This window comes from Stenella coeruleoalba (genome assembly GCF_951394435.1).
Source record: "Stenella coeruleoalba genome assembly, contig: scaffold_91, whole genome shotgun sequence".
In the NCBI taxonomy this organism is placed as follows: Eukaryota; Metazoa; Chordata; class Mammalia; order Artiodactyla; family Delphinidae; genus Stenella; species Stenella coeruleoalba.
This window is the reverse complement of record NW_027646130.1, coordinates 540,362-555,612: the sequence shown is the minus strand read 5'-3', so window position 1 is coordinate 555,612 and position 15,251 is coordinate 540,362. Positions and strand designations below refer to the sequence as shown.

At 44.8% G+C, this 15,251-nt stretch overlaps 1 long non-coding RNA gene across 7 annotated transcripts in view; it reads left to right on the top strand.

Annotated features, from left to right (window-relative positions):
* Positions 1-15,251, top strand: part of LOC307181310 — an 843,792-nt gene that overhangs the window by 313,202 nt on the left and 515,339 nt on the right. The gene's annotated exons all lie outside the window — the stretch shown is intronic.

Here is a 15,251-nt window from a genome sequence, read left to right as displayed (position 1 = left end):
TTCCTTTGCAAGCTTGCTTGGTTGGCCAAAAAGTGCGTATGCGTTTTTTCCTGAATATATTCAGGAAAAAACGCATACGCCCTTTTTGGCCAAGTGCATCATTGTCGAGTTTCTGACTCTCTTCATGTGCTTTCAATGCAATTCCAGTCTACCTCCTGAAATCGGTTTCCTGCAATTCTGCCTTGCTTTCAATGCCTCTTCATAGCCTTACCTCAATATATTTTTTAAAAATAGTTGGCCTTTATAACTCTGCAGGTTTTTGAATTGCAGTGGCCCTTAGCTCCATTTTTTAGCTCTTATTTTTGTGGTCTTGCCCCATAACCACAGGATTCCTTGAAGCCCTATTTTTCTTCTGGGGCACCTTGCTGTGCCTTTGGTTAATTCTTCTTACTGATGTGATATTAGAGTGACATGTGCCCATTGAAACCGCTACAGCTAGTTTCTCACTGGTTCCCCCTATTCCCATTCATCCTCTGCACTAACTGCAGACTGTGCGATACCAGAACTTAAAGGCATTGACTCCATGTGGGGATGTTGTTAGTAAAGCGGCTGGAATGTCGATCCGGAGCCCCAGGAGAGGAAAAATGAGGTGCGTTTTAGAAACCTTTCCCGATCATATGGTATACCAGTCGCTGGGTTTCCCAAGCATGGTTTAGCTGTAGGAAGATTCCCTTCAACCTGGAGTGTTGGGACCCTTGGACTGAGTAGCATGAAGTATTGCATTAAACTTTCGGCAGTTGCTCACCAAAGCTCACCAATCCTGTCAGCCCCAAGTGTCCAGCCTTATGTCTTATCCAGCTGTGGGTTTATATGTGGTCAATCCAGGTTGCATCACAGCCCCTGAGCGAATTTTGTAAGAATTTTTCTCTCTTTCATTGTTTCAGCGTTTTGTTTTTAAAATTTATTTCTATAATGGGGTTTAGCTCCTTTTCACTGCTGTGTTTGTGCCACTCTGCACACACTTGATTCCCTTATGGAGATATATCAATACATGGGTTTTAAGATTCTTATTCCTCAGATATATTTCTCTGCGGTGTATAGGGTGTGTTGAGGCCTGTTCATTGAGCAAGGTGTAGATCTTGTCTAATACCTATTTGGTTTATTGAACGGTATCTGTGCTAATTTCAAACTCTGGTTTTATGCATCACCCCACCTCTCCTTTCCCCTTAAGCTGACATAAGTGTGTTTTCTAAATGTGAGACACTGTTCTGTTCTGTAATTCATTTCTTGTGCAGCCATATTTACCCTCCCTCTATAAGTGATATCTTATGATATGTTTCTTTTTCTGTTTGACTTATTTCAAGTAGTATTATCGGACCTAAATCCACTCTTTATCCTTCTACTAGCCTTATTACATTGATTTCATGGTGAAGAGATATTCCATTGTACATAAGTACCACATCTTCTTTATCCATTGTTCTCTTTCCTGGGATATTTAAGGTGTACTGAAGTTGAGGTTCTTGTAAACAGAGTAGCCCTAAACTGTGGTGTGCTTGTGTCTTGTTGATTTTTAGACTTCCCTAGATATACTCCCATGATTGGAAGTGTCCTATGCTCTGTAGCTCTGTTTTTTAGATGATTTAGGAACCACCATACACTTCTCCAGAGTGGCTCTCGGCAGTTCACACACTGCCCATCAGCGTATAAAGGCTCCCTGTTCTCCATGGCCTGTCCTGCATTTCTGGTTTTTACAATTTTTTAGGATGGCCCTTTTGACCGGTGGGAAGTGAGACTTCTTTGTTGTGCACATTTGCATTGCTTGCTTGCTTCGTTGCCCATAAAGTGCGTATGCGTTTTTTCCTGGATATAATCAGGAAAAAACGCATACGCCCTTTTGGGCCAACTGCATCATTGTCGAAATTCTGCCGCTTTTCATGTGCGTTAAAGACGAGTCCAATCTATCTCTTGAAATCTGTTTCTTGCAATTCTGTCTTGCATTCAGATCCTCTTCTTTGCCTTACCTCAACATATTTTTGGACGTTAGTTTTCATTTATAACTCTGCAGGTTTGTGAATTGCAGTGACCCTGAGCTCCATTTTTTAAGTTGCTCTTTTGTGAGCTGGCCTCAAACCCGCAGGATTGCTTCAGGCCCTATTTTGGCTCCGGCGAGGCAGGCTGAGCCTTCCTTTAATTCTTACTCTTAATGGGAAATTAGAGTGATATGTGCCCGTCCAAACCCCTACAACTCTTCTCTCATTGGTTCCCCCTCTTCCCGTTCATCCTCCTCACAATTTGCAAAATGTGTGAAACAGAAGTTTAAATGTGCTGATTCTCCAAGTGGGGAGATTCTAAGTAGCGTGGCTGGAATGGTGAACAGGAGCACCAGGAGAGGATAAATGAGGTGCATTTTAGACACATCTCCCGATCACATGGTGTACAGTCCTCTGGGTTTTCCATGCATGTTTTAGCTGTAGGAAGATCCCTTGAACCTGCAGATTTGGGACCCATTGAATGGGTACCAGGTAGTATTACTTTAAAGGGTGTGTATTTCCTCACCCAACCTCACATTTCTCTTAGCGCAAACAGTTTCCAGCCTTATGTCTCATCCTGCTGTGGGTCTAGATGTGTTCAATCCATGTTGCATCACCGTCCCTGAGGAAAAGTTGTAAGAGGTTTTCTCTGTCTCTCTGTCGTTTATTTTTTTCAATTTATTACTATATTGGTTACAGCTGATTTTCAAAGCTCTGTTTCTTGCTGCTGTACATCCACTTGATTCACGTACAGAGAGACATCAATAAATTCTTTTTCAGATTCTTACCAGTCGTATATATTCTTTTCCGGTGACTTGAGTGTGCTGAGTGCAGTTCTTTTAGCTACCGTGTAGGCCTTGTTGATTATCAGTTTGGTATTTGGAATGGTATCTTTGCTAATTTCAACCTCCTGGATGATGCCTCACCCCTCCCCACCTTTCCCGTTTAGCAGCCTTATGCGTGTTTTCTACATATTTGACTATGTTTTTGTTTTGTAATTTATTTCATGTGTAGCCATTTTGGATTCCACCTTTAAGTGATATCTTATGATATGTGTCTTTTTCTTTTTGAATTCTGTCACTTAGAATGATCATACGTAACTCCTCCGGAGTCGTTACAACTGGCCATATTTCATTGATTTCCAGGCTGAATAATATTCCACTCTACCTAAGTACCACATCTCTATCCATTTTTTCCCTCCAGAGACATTTAAGTTATATCCTAGTCGAGGATCTTTTAAACAGAGAGGGGGTAAACATTGGGGTGCCTGTGTCCTCTCGATTTTTGTTTTTCCCAAGATATACGCCCATGAGTGCAAGTGCCCTATGCTCTGTAGCTCATTTTTTAGATGCTTTAGTAAACACAATACACTTCTCCAGAATGGCCGTTGGCAATATACATTTCCACTATAAGTCTCACAGGGCTCCCTCTTCTCGTTGCCCTGTCCTGCATTTCTGTTGTTTACGCTTTATGAGGATGGCTCTTCTGACTGATGCGAAGTGATATCTTTTGTAGTATTGACTTCCAGTGCCCACCTGTTTGGTTGGCTAAAAAAGTGTATGCCCTTTTCTTGAATATATACAGAAAAGAACGCATACACCCTTTTTGGCCAACTGCAATGTTGGCAATGTTCAGCTCCTTTTCTTGTGCTTAATGGCGAGTCCTTTCTACCTCCTCAAATCCCTTTCCTGCCATTCTCCCTTGCTTACAAGTCCTTTTCTCTGACTTTCCTCAAGACATTTTTCAGTGATGGATATTTTCAACTCTGCAGTTTTGTGAATTTTACTGCCCCTGAGTTCCATTGTTCAACTCGTGTTTATGGGAACTGGCCACAAAGCAGCGGGATTTCCTCAAGCCCTATACTGTTTCCATGGGCAACCCTAGCCTTTGGTCAATTCGTCTTCCTGATTGGAAATTAGAGTGACATGTGCCTGTCTGAACACCTAGGACTTGTCTCTCATTGTTCCTCATCCTTCCGCTTCATCCTCTGGACAAATTCCAAACTGTACGCAACAGGATGTTGACAGTGCTGACATCTCCAAGTGGGGAGACTGTTAGTAAAGACGCTGGAGGGGTGAACCCGAGCACCAGGAGATGAGGAGATGAGATGCCTTTTCCAAACTCTTCCCGATCAGACGGTATACCATCCTCTGGGTGTGACAGACATGTTTTAGCAGTAGGAAGAGTCCCATTCATGTAAGGAGAACACCAGGGCTTTTTCAAAATCAGTGTCTCCCCGAAACCCAAACTGGGGAATTTTTTAAGCTACAGCTACACATATGTTCATTAAGGGCCTTGGGAAGTAGGCAGAGTCCAAACTTTAGATGATTGAAGTCTTCAGGGTCAGAAGCACTCACCACCAGCTTCCCTTAGGCTACACTTTAACTGTCATTGATAGATGATGTCAATAAAAATATCTATTCTTTTTCAGATTATTTCCCCTTATAGGTTATTGCAAAATGTTGAGTGTAGTTCCCTGTGCTATACAGTAGTTCCTTGTTGATGATCTATTTTATACATAGCAGTGTGTATGTGTTCATTCCAAACTGTTAATTTATCCCTCCTCCCACCTTTCCCCTTTGGTAATAATAAATTATAAGATTTTATACTTCTCAGAAATGGGGGAGCTGAAAGAGAGGTATCATTTTCAATGGAAAAGCATTTAAAACAAGATTGAAGGTTTAACCAAGATTATTAGCTGTACATCCTTGGAAAGAAATCACTTCGTTTCTCTAATATTGACCTGACAAATAAGACAAACCTTTTCACTGAACTTGCTTATAAAAAGTGATGGAAATATCAAATGGAAGTGTTAAAAACATCTTATTTTACCCGAGCCTTATACACTGTTCTATGTTAACTACAGTTTGGCTCACACATCTGTTCATTGAGGTTACAATAGTCTCAATTTCTGTTACTGATCCTCCAGAGTGGACCCCAACAAGTGTCCCCCTGCCCAGTGTCATTGGGGCCAACAGATCGAGACTGAGTTTGGTTCACAAGCAAAGGAAACTTTATATTTTGATCAGAGAATGGAGAGGTGAGAGCATGCACTACCCCGTGGGCTGTGGGCTGGGCTGCTGTGTAGAGATCCTGTCAGAGTCAGTGGGAGGGAGGGAGGCGGCGGAGCTCTCGAGGGCCGGGTTGGCTGTAGCTCAGGCTCTATATCGTGGAGTCTGCACTGGGCCCCAGGAGCTGAGGTGTCGACCCAGCCATTCTGCACTAGGAAATCTGGTCTGAAGTGCCGGGTGTGGAACCTCTGCATGCGGGACCCTAGGAGCACGTGAAATTAGACAAAGCACAAAGGATAAAAAAGGTTAGACTTGACTTTATTGCCCAGATTCTATTTTTATCTCCCAGGGATTTTTAATGGGCTTTGCTGGGGACAAACCCCTCCTCTGCCTTTTGTCCCGTTCCTCATTCTTGGAGTGCTGAGGGTGCAGACCCTTCTTCTGTAACTGCTGAGTGCTGAGTTGGGAGCCCTCATACCCTGGGGCGAGGGTCAGAGCTTCTCCCCAGCAGCCTCCCAGTGACGTTGATTGTCCCCAGGACCCCTGCCTCCCTGCTCGTCCACCTGAGCACCAGCATTGGAAGTGTTATAGATTCTAATGACCTTTAAGGGTCCAGGAAAGAGATGTGCAGAGACGCTGTGGGGGCCGGTTTCACCCCGCCCCACATTTGTTCGGCCACCTTAGGCTGACCGTCTCTGCCAGCCTAGATGCTCTGACCAGTAGTCTGCGCTTTCTTCAATTAGGCCCCTGAATTAACGTACAAACAGCACCAGGTGTCAGAACCCTGCCCGCTCAACTCCCAGACAGTCCAGGGTCAGTGGTGACCAAGGACCATGATGGCTACTGAGTCAACAGCCTTTTGAAGTAAACAGGAGTCCAGCCGGTCTTATTGGCCACCATCATCACGGTGTCTGTAGGCTTTTCTATGGTGACAGTGTGGTATACTGTTCCCCCGCCAAGATTATTAGCTCCCCTCTGGGTGCAGTAAGTCCTGCAAGCAGTAGTCTACTCTTTTGGGACACACTCTTGTTGTTTTATGAGAGAAACTCCAGGTCAAGTGATGTTCACACGAGTCGTCATGGTGCCCTGTTGCCCCCGGTTATCTCTCTGGATGTTGGAGTTGGAGGGCCTCCTCACTCGAGGTCGGTGTGCCCACGGAGCGAACCCTGCAACTTCAGGGCATGGTTGGTGGTTAGGATCACCACGTGGGGTCCTTTTCCCTTAGGAGGGAGGTGGCCTTTTGGGCTGCTGATTTCCAGGTTTTTAGATACCGCCAGTATCTTGGCCAGATGTGGCAGTGGGCCAAGCCCCTTAGTGACCGTAGTTTATCCTACCTGGATGGCATTCTTGCATTGTTCCATTTCAAGTGGTCCCAGTTTTTGCACTAATTCTCCAATGGCGATTCACCTTTCACCGGGATTGTAAAGATCAAAGGGTTTAGCTAAATTAGGGAGTTCCAGGGCAAGGGTCTGAATTGACTGCTCTTTCCATTCTTGAAAGGCCACTTCTGGATTCTATTCAAAAGGATCATCATCTTTTCCTTTCAGTGTTTCATATAGAGGCCCAGCTAGTAGACTGTAGTTAGGGATCCAGAAGCAGCAAACCCTGGCCTCCCCAGGAACCCCTAAGCTGTCTTCTAGTTTTAGAAAGGGGTAAGGCTGAAAATGGTTTCTTCCCTTTCCTGGGATGGGCTTCTCTGACCTTCTGTGAGAATGAAGCCCAGGCAGGTCACCGCAGTCTGTGATATTTGAGCTTTTTCTTGGACAACTTCTATCCTTTATTGGCTTGGTAGTTCAGAGGCCTCCTTAGTAGGGCTGGTGATCAGAATGTCGTCTGCATATTGAAGGAGGGTTTCCTTTTCCAGAGGTAGAACTTTTAGGTCTTTAGCTAAGCTTTCCCCAAAGATGGTGTGGGAATTTTTGCACCCTTGGGGCCAGACGGCCCGGAAGTATTGTTTTAGTTGTATGTAGAGTCCTGCCACTCACAAGCCAAAATTTCTTGTGACTCTGGGACTAATGGAATACAAAAGAAGGCATCATTGAAGACTAATACAGAATACCATGTCCTGGTGGTTGGTAGAATGACCAGCAGGGTGTAGGAATTAGGAGCAACTGGAGGTATATCCTCGGTGGCTTCACTGACTGTCCTGACATCCTTTACCAGGTCCCCAGCAGCCCATGGGGCTCTCGTGGTCAGACCAATCCCAGAATATGGAGCTCACCTGGGCAGGTACCCCACCCCCACCCCAGCCCACGGGGCTCTCGTGGTCAGGCCCCTCCCAGGATACAGAGCTACCCTTGCAGGTACCGTGGCAGGGCTGGGCACACAGGAACCGTGCACATAGCCCTCATTGCAGAGCACCCCCAGCTCACCTGTCGCTCAGAGCTGACACAGAGCACCTCAGAGCAGGACTTGAACTAACAAACAGCAGCTGCGACAGGTCTGTGACCCTGGGCATCACTCCGTGAGGCCTCCCTCCACCTGGTCTTCCAGAGACTTCCACTGCACCCGGGGCACCAGGCCTCTGTCTCCAACCACCACCCACCCCTCCTCTCCCTGACTCCTGGGTTCCTCTCATTAGGAGAGGGTTTTCTTGAAGTTGTCTCCCACTCATGGGCCAGATAAAATGATTAGAAAACAAGCCAAAGCTGCAGCCCCTTGTCTATCCTGACTCTCAGGAGCCCACACCTGTTCCTTGGACCTGGCCGGTTCAGCAAGTTCCATTTTCTGCAACTGTGAGCCCCTGAGGGGTGATGATTGGCTGACCTGGGCAGCCTTACCGTGCCGGCCAGCCCTCCCCAGGTGTGCCTGGGTTGAGATCAATATAAATACCACTCCAGGCAGCAAGAGCCCCTGCAGCCGTGCCTGACGCCATTTTCTCTGCCCTGTCAGCAGTCTCGGGGCTGGGCTGGTGGGAGGGAGTGAGAGGCCACGGCTTTGTGGGTGGCCCAGTGTGAGTGGGGCTCTGCTGGACTTTCTGCAGCAGTTGCCAGGCTGCCACCTGCTAAAGAAGAGGATGTGTCACCCATACCTGCTGCTGGAATTTCTCCCTGGGCAGAGGTGAGGAAGGAAAAAAGCAGTGGGGGCAGGGACAGGACGGGTATCTCAGGCAGGGAAATGGAAATCTTCCAGAAGAGCACCCAGGGCCAGGACCATCCTGGCTGGCCTGCAGGCACCAAGTCGGCTGGCATGCTGTCACTCGTGTGGCTCTATGGCCCTTCCTCTAGGCTTTCAAGTCCTTGTATATATTCAGGTGTTTTACCTGGGACGGGTGGGAATAGTTCAGCAGCAACTGGCCTGGGGCTCAGCTCACGTTTACTCACAGATGCCTCGGCACGGTGCCCCAGCTTTGCAATGAGGACGCTTGTTGCGTGGGGGCTGCTGGCTGAATGGGAGACGATTCCCCACCACTGACCAACTTCAGAATTGTTTACAACTGGAGCAAGTGCCCTGATACGGTTTTCCTCTGTGGAACTGGTGGGTTCTGTGTTTTTTTTCTCTTTTTCGTTTTTGGTTCAAGGTAGATTTTATTCCTCTTTTTTGTATTTACAGATATAAGCATGGAAATAATTTATTCATATAAATACATGTATGTGCAGGGAATAATTGTTTTTTCTGTTTTATTTTTTAAATTTTACTTCTTTTTAATTTTGAATTTTATTTTATATTTTTATACAGCAGGTTCTTATTGGTTATCTATTTTATACATATAAATGTATACATGCCAATCCCAGTCTCTCAACTCCTCCCACCACCACCCCCCCAACAGCTTTCCCCCCTTGTTGTCCATACGTTTGTTGTCTACATCTGTTGCTCTATTTATGCCTTGCAAAATGGTTAATCTGTACAGTTTTTCTAGGTTCCACATATATGCATGAATATACAAGATTTGTTTTTCTCCTTCTGACTTACTTCACTCTGTATGACAGTCTCTAGATCCATCGACGTCTCTACAAATGACCCAATTTCATTCCTTTTCATGGCTTAGTAATATTCCATTTTATATATGTACCACAGCTTTATGCATTCGTCTGTCTGTGGGCATTTAGGTTGCTTCCATTACCTCGATATTGTAAATAGTGATGCAATGAACATTGCGGTGAATGACTCTTTTTGATTTATGGTTTTGTCTGGGTATATGTCCAGTACTGGGATTGCTGTATCATATGGTAATTCTATTGTTAGTTTCTTAAGAAATTCCATATTGTTCTCCATAATGACTGTATCAATTTATATTCCCAACAATAGTGGAAGAGGGTTCCTTTTCTCCACACCCTTTCCAGCATTTTTTGTTTGTAGATTTTCAATGATGCCTATTCTACCAGGTGTGAGGTGATACCTCATTGTTGAATCCATTTCGTTGAGCAAGGGGTAGCTCTTGTCTATTACATATTTGGCTTATGGAACGGTATCTGTGCTAATTTCAAACTCTGCTTTTATGCAGCACCCCAACTCACCTTCCCCCTTAAGCAGGCATAAGTTGGTTTTCTAAACTTGAGACCCTGTTCTGTTTTGTAATTCAGTTCATGTGTAGCCAAGTTCACATTCCGTGTATTAGTGATACCTTATGATGTTTCTTTTTCTGTGTGACTTATTTCACTTAGAATCATCGTGCCTCAATCCACTCATTATGCTGGTACGGGCCTGGTGACATAGATTTCATTGCTGAGTGGTATTCTGTTGTACAGAAGTACCGCAACTTCTTTATCCATTATTTGCTCTCTGGGATATTTAACTTGTGCCGGAGAAGAGATTCCTGTAAAAAGAGCCGTCCCAAATTTTGGGGTTGCTGTGTCTTTTTGATACTAATTTCCCTAAGCTATAGGACCATAAGTGGAAGTGCCCTAGGCTCTGTTGCTTTGTTTTTTAGATGTTTCAGGAAACACCATACACTTCTCCCGAGTGTCTGTTGGCAATTTACATCCCGCCCATCAGCATAACAAGGCTCCCAGTTCTCCATGGCCTGTCCTGCCTTTCTGGATTTTACACTTTTTTCAGATGGCCCTTTTGACCGGGGGGAAGTGAGACTTCATTGTAGTGCAGATTTCCTTTGCAAGCTTGCTTGGTTGGCCAAAAAGGGCGTATGCATTTTTTCCTGAATATATTCAGGAAAAAACGCATACGCCCTTTTTGGCCAAGTGCATCATTGTGGACGTTCTGCCTCTTTTCCTATGCTTTCAATGCAATTCCAGTCTACCTCCTGAAATCGGTTTCCTGTAATTCTGCCCCGCTTTCAAGTCCTCTTGGCAGCCTTACTTCAGTCTATTTTTGGACGATAGCTGTCATTTATAACTCTGCAGGTTTGTGAATTACAGTGCCCCTGAGCTCCTTTCTTCAACTCGCTTTCTTTTGAGCTGGCCGCAACACCGCAGGATGGCTTCAGGCCCTAATCTGGTTCCGGCACGGCACACTGAGCCTTTGGATATTTCCACTTCCTGGTGGGAAATGAGAGTTAAATTTGCCCGTCCAGACACCTCCAGCTAGCCTCTCATTGGTTCTCGCTATTCCTGTTCATCTTCCGCAGAAATTGCAAACTGGGCCAAACAGGAGGTTAAAGGCGCTGACTCTCCAAGTGGGGAGAGTGTTAGTAAAGCATCTGGAATGTTGCACCCGAGTACCGGGGGAGGAAAACTGAGACATATTTGAACACGTCTCCCGTTCACATGGTTGATCATACTTGGGTTCCACATGCATGTTTTAGCTGAAGGAAGAATACCTTAAACCTGGAGAGTTGAGACCCGTGTAATGGGTACCATGCAATATGACTTCAAAGGGTCTTCATTTGCTCACCGAACCTCTCCAATCCTATCACTGCTGCGTTTATGCCCCTGTACACATGCTTGATTCTCTTTTGGAGACATAGCAATCCATAGGTTTTACGATACTTACTAGTCAGGTACATTCTTACGCGTTTAATATGCGGTGTTGAGTCCATTTCGTTCAGCAAGGAGTAGCTCTTGTCTATTCCATATTTGACTTAAGGAACTTTATCTGTGCTCATTTCAATCTCTGGTTTTATGCAGCACCCCAACTCACCTTTACCCTTAAGCAAGCATAAGTTGGTTTTCTAAATTTGAGACCCTGTTCTGTTCTGTAATTCAGTTCCTGTGTAGCCAAGTTTACATTCCGTGTATTACTGATATCTTATGATGTTTCTTTTTCTGTGTGACTTATTTCATTTAGAATCATCATACCTGAACCCACTCATTGTGCTGCTAAGGGCCTGATGACATAGATTTCATTGCTGAGTGATATTGCTTTGTAAGTAAATACCACAACTTCTTTATCCATTTTTCACTTTCTGCGATGTTGAACTTGTACTGTGAACGAGGTTCTTATAAACAGAGGCGTCCCAAACATTGGGGTGGCTGTGTCTTTTTGATTTTAATTTCCCTAAGCTATAGGACCATAAGTGGAAGTGCCCTAGGCTCTGTTGCTTTGTTTTTTAGATGTTTCAGGAAACACCATACACTTCTCCCCAGTGTCTGTTGGCAATTTACATCCCGCCCATCAGCATAACAAGGCTCCCAGTTCTCCATGGCCTGTCCTGCCTTTCTGGATTTTACACTTTATTCTGATGGCCCTTTTGACCGGGGGGAAGTGAGACTTCATTGTAGTGCAGATTTCCTTTGCAAGCTTGCTTGGTTGGCCAAAAAGGGCGTATGCGTTTTTTCCTGAATATATTCAGGAAAAAACGCATATGCCCTTTTGGCAAAGTGCATCATTGTGGACGTTCTGCCTCTTTTCCTACGCTTTCAATGCAATTCCAGTCTACCTCCTGAAATCGGTATCCTGCAATTCTGCCCCGCTTTCAAGTCCTCTTGGCAGCCTTACTTCAGTATATTTTTGGACGATAGCTGTCATTTATAACTCTGCAGGTTTGTGAATTACAGAGCCCCTGAGCTCCTTTCTTCAACTCACTTTCTTGTGAGCTGGCCGCAACACTGCAGGATGACTTCAGGCCCTAATCTGTTTCCGCCACGGCACGCTGAGTCTTTGGTTAATTCCTCTTCCTAGTGGGAAATGAGAGTTAAATTTGCCCATCCAGACACCTCCAGCTAGTCTTTCATTGGTTCTCGCTATTCCTGTTCATCTTCCACAGAAATTGCAAACTGGGCCAAACAGGAGGTTAAAGGTGCTGACTCTCCAAGTGGGGAGAGTGTTAGTAAAGCGTCTGGAATGTTGCACCCGAGTACCAGGGGAGGAAATCTGAGACATATTTGAACACGTCTCCCGTTCACATGGTTGATCATACTTGGGTTCCACATGCATCTTTTAGCTGAAGGAAGAATACCTTAAACCTGGGTAGTTGAAACCCGTGGAATGGGTACCATGCAATATGACTTCAAAGGGTCTTCATTTGCTCACGAACCTCTCCAATCCTATCACTGCTGCGTTTATGCCCCTGTACACATGCTTGATTCTCTTTCGGAGACATAGCAATCTATAGGTTTTAAGATACTTACTAGTCAGGTACATTCTTAGGCGTTTAATATGGGGTGTTGAGTCCATTTCGTTAAGCAAGGAGTAGCTCTTGTCTATTCCATATTTGGCTTAAGGAACTTTATCTGTGCTCATTTCAATCTCTGGTTTTATGCAGCACCCCAACTCACCTTTCCCCTTAAGCAAGCATAAGTTGGTTTTCTAAATTTGAGACCCTGTTCTGTTCTGTAATTCAGTTCCTGTGTAGCCAAGTTTCCATTCCATGTATTACTGATATCTTATGATGTTTCTTTTTCTGTGTGACTTATTTCAGTTAGAATCATCATACCTGAATCCACTCATTGTGCTGCTAAGGGCCTGATGACACAGATTTCATTGCTGAGTGATATTGCTTTGTAAGTAAATACCACAACTTCTTTATCCATTTTTCACTTTCTGCGATGTTGAACTTGTACTGTAAACGAGGTTCTTGTAAACAGAGCCATTCCAAACTTTGGGGTGGCTGTGTCTTTTTGATTTTAATTTCCCTAAGCTATAGGACCATAAGTGGAAGTGCCCTAGGCTCTGTTGCTTTGTTTTTTAGATGTTTCAGGAAACACCATACACTTCTCCCGAGTGGTTGTTGGCAATTTCCATCCCGCCCATAAGCATAACAAGGCTCCCAGTTCTCCATGGCCTGTCCTGCCTTTCTGGATTTTACACTTTTTTCAGATGGCCCTTTTGACCGGGGGGAAGTGAGACTTCATTGTAGTGCAGATTTCCTTTGCAAGCTTGCTTGGTTGGCCAAAAAGGGCGTATGCGTTTTTTCCTGAATATATTCAGGAAAAAACGCATACGCCCTTTTTGGCCAAGTGCATCATTGTGGACGTTCTGCCTCTTTTCCTATGCTTTCAATGCAATTCCAGTCTACCTCCTGAAATCGGTTTCCTGCAATTCTGCCCCAATTTCAAGTCCTCTTGGCAGCCTTACTTCAGTCTATTTTTGGACGATAGCTGTCATTTATAACTCTGCAGGTTTGTGAATTACAGTGCCCCTGAGCTCCTTTCTTCAACTCGCTTTCTTGTGACCTGGCCGCAACACCGCAGGATGGCTTCAGGCCCTAATCTGGTTCCGGCACGGCACACTGAGCCTTTGGTTATTTCCTCTTCCTGGTGGGAAATGAGAGTTAAATTTGCCCGTCCAGACACCTCCAGCTAGTCTCTCATTGGTTCTCGCTATTCCAGTTCATCTTCCAAGAAATTGCAAACTGGGCCAAACAGGAGGTTAAAGGCGCTGACTCTCCAAGTGGGGAGAGTGTTAGTAAAGCGTCTGGAATGTTGCACCCGAGTACCAGGGGAGGAAAACTGAGACATATTTGAACACGTCTCCCGTTCACATGGTTGATCATACTTGGGTTCCACATGCATCTTTTAGCTGAAGGAAGAATACCTTAAACCTGTGTATTTGAAACCCGTGGAATGGGTACCATGCAATATGACTTCAAAGGGTCTTCATTTGCTCACCGAACCTCTCCAATCCTATCACTGCTGCGTTTATGCCCCTGTACACATGCTTTATTCTCTTTTGGAGGCATAGCAATCCATAGGTTTTAAGATACTTACTAGTCAGGTACATTCTTAGGCATTTAATATGGGGCTTTGAGTCCATTTCGTTGAGCAAGGAGTAGCTCTTGTCTATTCCATATTTGGCTTAAGGAACTTTATCTGTGCTCATTTCAATCTCTGGTTTTATGCAGCACCCCAACTCACCTTTCCCCTTAAGCAAGCATAAGTTGGTTTTCTAAATTTGAGACCCTGTTCTGTTCTGTAATTCAGTTCCTGTGTAGCCAAGTTTACATTCCGTGTATTAGTGATATCTTATGATGTTTCTTTTTCTGTGTGACTTATTTCAGTTAGAATCATCGTACCTGAATCCACTCATTATGCTGCTACGGGCCTGATGACATAGATTTCATTGCTGAGTGATACTGCATTGTACATAAGTACCACAAGTTCTTTATCCATTTTTCACTTTCTGCGATGTTGAACTTGTACTGAAAACGAGGTTCTTGTAAACCGAGCCGTTCCAAACTTTGGGTTGGCTGTGCCTTTTTGATTTTAAATTCCCTAAGCTATAGGACCATAAGTGGAAGTGCCCTAGGCTATGTTGCTTTGTCTTTTAGATGTTTCAGGAAACACCATGCACTTCTCCCGAGTGTTTGTTGGCAATTTACATCCCGCCCTTCAGCATAACAAGGCTCCCAGTTCTCCATGGCCTGTCCTGCCTTTCTGGATTTTACACTTTTTTCAGATGACCCTTTTGACCTGGGGGAAGTGAGACTTCATTGTAGTGCAGATTTCATTTGCAAGCTTGCTTGGTTGGCCAAAAAGGGCGTATGCGTTTTTTCATGAATATATTCAGGAAAAAACGCATACGCCCTTTTTGGCCAAGTGCATCATTGTGGACGTTCTGCCTCTTTTCCTATGCTTTCAATGCAATTCCAGTCTACCTCCTGAAATCGGTTTCCTGCAATTCTGCCCCGCTTTCAAGTCCTCTTGGCAGCCTTACTTCAGTCTCTTTTTGGACGATAGCTGTCATTTATAACTCTGCAGGTTTGTGAATTACAGTGCCCCTGAGCTCCTTTCTTCAACTCGCTTTCTTTTGAGCTGGCCGCAACACCGCAGGATGGCTTCAGGCCCTAATCTGGTTCCGGCACGGCACGCTGAGCCTTTGGTTAATTCCTCTTCCTGGTGGGAAATGAGAGTTAAATTTGCCCGTCCAGACACCTCCAGCTAGCCTCTCATTGGTTCTCGCTATTCCTCTTCATCTTCCGCAGAAATTGCAAACT